We start from the raw sequence: 5,555 nt of genomic DNA, 5'->3' as shown, positions 1-5,555 counted from the left end.
CAAGCTCGGTGAAGTGGATTTTGGTTACATTGCCCATTTGTACGACGCATCACACGAAGGGTGTAGGTACTTTGTAAGGTTATAAGGAGTTTTACATTCTTGACTTGACATTTCATCGAGAACGAATTTTATGCCTCAGTGGTCCATGCTTTATAAGGCACTCGTTTCACAATTTTTGGCATACTCTTCTTCTACTCTCTTTTTATCATTCAAATATTTTTTTTTCTATGCCTCAGTGGTCCATGCTTTTTTAGAGCAATCGTCTCACAATTTTTGGCATATATCATTTTCAAATTCGTCTCTTTCACTTCCTCCTCTTTTTTTTTCATATGATAGCACACAGCATATAACATTTTAAGAACATTTAGGATGTAATGGTGAATATGTGGTGATGGTGACAATGATATGTAGGTATATGTATGTAACGTAGATGATGGTTGTTGGGTGTATATCATTGTCATAGCTTGTGATATAAAGTACCCCCTTTCGACCTTTGCCTAGGGAAGAGTAAACTCTACAAGTGTTGCATTGGTGACTATCATCATTATTATGCACTTTCATACTAGTTTGTAAATCGTGGAATTCATTGTGGAACCTAAGGAAATCACTCTGAGTCAAACTAATCAAAAGCCACAAACACTATAGCATAATAGCTAGTTATAATTACCATGCTAATTTAAACTAATTATGTCTTAGCAAAAATGAGTTGCGTTGTCACCTAATGTTACCAAATATAAACAATATAAAGTAAGATTAAATTCGACATCAATAATCAAAAATAAGGGTAGAAATGGGAAGTTGGTTTTTCTCTTTTGTTTTTTTCTAAAGCTTAGGCTGCTAATGGTCACTACTTGATTGTAGCACACAATTGTGTACTAACGACCTGGATAGACTGGCTGCAAAATAAAAATAATTGGTTTAAAAAGAAAATCCTAAAGTGTTTCTTTATCATTCATGCTACTTAGCATACAACGATGGGATCTCATTTTCAACCGTCTTTTCTCCATAAGAGTACATTTCCTTAAAGTTAACTAGTCAAGGTCAACAAGGTCAAATGCCTAACACTATCATTCCTCACCGGCCAAGTCCAAAAACTTCCATGTTAATTCTTAATCACTATGGGTATTCTCATGGGTCAACATCTTGATTATAGCTTATAAAAATTAAAAATTAAAAATTTTTACCACCTAGGCCATTAAAACCATTTATGTCATAAAACATTTAAACAACAAGCATTTTCAAGCTAAACCAAATGTGCAAATTTCCTCCCTCCCCCCCCCCCCCCACACACACACACTTAAGTCATGCTACGTCCTCGTATGCATGTTTAAAAGTTATATTAGACCAAAGTGAGGAAATTTAACAAGGAGAAAGAAGAAAAAGAACAATATTACCCGGGATTAAAAGCAACTTCCATAACAATTGTCACACGCATGCCAACTCCAATTCATCACACAACATGTTCCTTCCATCCCTTTTTTTCTTACAAAACAAAAACAAAAGAAAATATAAAAACTAACTAGCCCACTTTCGGAGGGATCCGCTTTAAACAACCCGATTCCCTCGGGTGGACGAGTTTTGTCTCGTGAGGGCTTGCAGTGAACATACCCACAAAGTTCATTTAACTACTTAAATAAAAAATAAGAAAAATAAAAGAAAATAAGAAGAATAAAAGAAAAGAAAAGTGTACATGTTATTACAGACGGAGCACAGGACCTAATTAAAATCAGATAAGCTCATCCCATTCGGGGATCAGGACCAAATATACTATCAAATAAGCTCCTCGATAATGGTGCCATGTCGAACACTGACTTCCTGTCCTCTTCTCTAGCTCTCTCCATATCCGGTGGTAGTGGTATGGGTTGCTGATAAAACAATGGTGGTGCTACAGATGGTGCGGGTGGATTCACATACTCCACCCCTGGTACAAATCCCGAAGCATAAGTCGAATAATCAATCGGCTCATAATACTGCGTAACCGGCCGATTCGGCAACATATCCTCATACTGACGCCTTCGGTTATCCCTTTCAAAAACATCTTGTTGATATCGCTCAGTCGGGTAAAGCTGAGCCCTAGCTGCATCAAGAAGGGTACTCTGTTGCTCCTCCATTCTAGTCAACCTTTGTTCATTCACCTGAATATACCTCATACCTCTACTCGATCCTTCACCTTGAGGGTTATAGTCCGGATCATCCCTATCATTTATATTCTCAACAGCTCGGATAATCCGGTCGGCCGACGCTGCTGAATCATAATCTTCTTCTTCTTCAGGAAGCTCATCATCCTCTACCCCAAAAGTATACCTCTCCAAATAAGCTGGATTCTCGATTACATAACCATCCCCTTGTAGCATAAACTGCAACCCGGGAACCTTTTCTTTCACTTTCTTAATTTCTTCTCTTTTTCCCTTGGGATTATTCGAAATCCCTCCATTCCTCCATATAAAAAAAAGACAAAAACTGCATAAAAGGGATCACCGCCCTTTGTTTCAATTGTTCTCGACATTCCCAAATCCAAGTCATCATAACAAATTGTAGTGAAGGTACCGTTGCGTTGGTTACCATAGCATACAACAAAGGTAGCTTGTGCATTCGAACCAACATAAGATCGCTTTTTCTCTGAAGTATATTGTAATTAATCACCGTTAACAACAACCTTGGAATTATTTTTAGCTTGTTTCTTGAAAGCTCAAAGTTCTCAACATCAGGTCGATTGAAATAGCGTTCTCACCACCATAGCATATCTATCAGCCGGTACTTCAAACAATCCTTTTACAGTCGGATAAACATACCCATTCTTCCCCTCAATTCTTATCCATGCATCATATGGTAGGTCCGGGTGTGCTAACTGATTAAAAGTCTCCAATCTCATTATAATCACAGTGTTTCCCACTTTACCTTCTAATACCAATGTATGTGGAAAATTATCCCCTAGGACCCACTTTCACATTGACATCCAATTAAAAACCTGTGTGGGATAAGTCATCTCCCATGAGCAATTCAGCTGTGTGCTCGAAAAATCCATTTGGACTGGTTGAAGTGCAGCTTCCCATCCCCAGTCCGAAATTACCTAAAAACCCCCATATTTTCTCCACAAACTTGCAGTTATGTACCTTTTGCAGAAAGCGTTTCTCAAGAGTTGTTCCTTCTTTTCTGTATATAAATGAACCTGCCAATCATAAGGTAATTCACTCAACCACTTCTTATCCATCCAATTTGGAGATTCTCCTTGATTGCTACGGCTTCTCTTACCTCTTCCCAACATTTTCTGTAATTACACAATCTCAACAAACAATTTAGGACTTAAACAAAACAATTTACATGTTATTGATCAATATATCACATTATAAACTTCTGGCAATACATACAAATCCTATCCTCATGCACTAAATCAACACATCAATCTTATATACCTCGTTTAACCACAAGACACTTAATTTAACATGTTATACATTATCATCACCATTAATCACCCCCTTATTCAAGTAAACTTCATATGACATTGTAATCATCATTCCAAAGAAAACTACAAACTCTATTATCTAACAATATTGCATTGACTCTTAACAAACGCCAATTTAAACATTAAACATTGAAAACACACATTCAAGTCACAAACATTACCAATTTTTCAGTCAAAGTCAACCTTAGTCAACTACTTGGAGGCAATTAACAGGTTTTAACCTAAACTTTCAAATTGGTCATGCATACATATCCTACTAACATATCTAAGCATAATTAACAATAGCTAGAACAAAAACAATGCTTAAACATAATTATTTCGAATTAACCCTAGCACATAAACATGAAAGTAGCAGAAACCCTAAATTGATAATCAAAAACAATGAAAAACACAAGAATGATGATTACCTTAATGTTAAAACACTTGAATTGAAAGAATACTTGAAGAATTTAACCCACAAATCAAAACCCCCAAACTTAGGTTTTAGCCAAGAACACAAAATAACACCCAATTTGCATGATTTTGTAAGGATTTGGATTTTTTTGTGAAGTGTTATGACCAATTGATGATGTTTTAAGCTTCGATTTGGTGTTTAGATGATGAAAAATTAGGGTTTAGAGTGATGGTGGTCGTGGTTAATGGCTGCACATGATTTATATATAAATATATAATTTTTCCCCATTTTAAACCCCTAAAACCGGCACCAGCAAAATTACACTGGCGTAAAATACGCCAGATCTGGCGTAAAATACGCCAATACAATTTCTGGCGTACAAACCTGGCATATTTTTACGCCCACGATGCAAAAATTTTCTGACTCCACGAGTTACATAGGAGTAAAATACGCCAAAACTGGAGTAAATTACGCCAGTATTCAGGTTCCAAATTTTTTTTAAATTTCCATTTTTCACATTCTTTTCGCACAAAACGTTTTTGGGACTAAAAACCTTGACCCCCTCCCACACTTTGAGCATTGCATTGTCCTCAATGCACAAAGTTAGAGATAGTCCTTTAAACCAATCCCATTTTAAGCCTCAAAAATGGTACTTTGCCCCGCCCGTATGTATAAAACAAACTAAAACACCTACAACTTACAAACTTTACAAAGGTGTGTTGATTTTGATGGAGCCGCGCACTCGACTCCTCTTCCGGATTAGCATTCATCCGGATCATTGGCCCCGTTGTTGCTAGAGCTGAATCCATCTTCGATACGGAGCGTGATCATGTTATCTTGATATTTAATTATCAAAGTCCCCGTATCAAAATCTAGTGACATCCTTGCAGTTGCTAGAAATCCTCGTCCCAATATGATTGGAGTGTTTGCATCCGGTTCACAATCCATAATGAAGAAATCTTCTTTGTAAACAATATCGTGGATAATGAAAAGAACATCTTCTGCAACCCCGATTGGGTCATCAACCGTTTGATTGCCAAATTGAATACTCGTATTAGTTCGAACCAACTCCCGGATGCCTATTGATTTTGCAACCTTAGTTGGCATCATATTAACACTTGCACCCAAATCTAGCAATGCCCTGTAAGTCTTCTTCTTTTTAAATTCACACATAACCGAAAACTCGCCCGGATCTCTATACTTAATGCGAGGTTTGAATTCACATTTTGGTTTGGATTCACTTTTTGGTTTGGACTCAACGTATTCAACTTCAATTGTCCACCCCTCATCATCAACAAAAGATGTTTTGGTGTTGTTCATGAATCTTTCCGTATTTTCTTTTCCCCACATACTTTCAAGCGTCCTCTACATCCACATCCGGTTCTTTTTCTACTTCGGGTGTTTCCGTAACCGTGTTAACACAAATGGTTTCATCTTTGCTCGAACCCTCATCACTCTTCCTCTTCAATTTTCTTTCCAAGTAGAGATTAAAAGACTTTTCTTCTTCAATTATTTCTAGAAGTACTTCACGTTCTTCCGGACTTAACTCGAACAACATCTTCTCGGTTAATTTTTGGTCGCTCCTAGCTTTCTTGAACTCCTTATACTTTCGTTTCATGGAGTCATACATAATTTCAGCTCGTTCATCTTCGCTTAACTCGGAGTCTAAGCGTTGATCGAAGCGAATACCCCCACACT

This window comes from Rutidosis leptorrhynchoides, chromosome 10 (genome assembly GCF_046630445.1).
Source record: "Rutidosis leptorrhynchoides isolate AG116_Rl617_1_P2 chromosome 10, CSIRO_AGI_Rlap_v1, whole genome shotgun sequence".
Classification (NCBI taxonomy): Eukaryota; Viridiplantae; Streptophyta; class Magnoliopsida; order Asterales; family Asteraceae; genus Rutidosis; species Rutidosis leptorrhynchoides.
Note: the sequence above shows the minus strand (reverse complement) of the source record.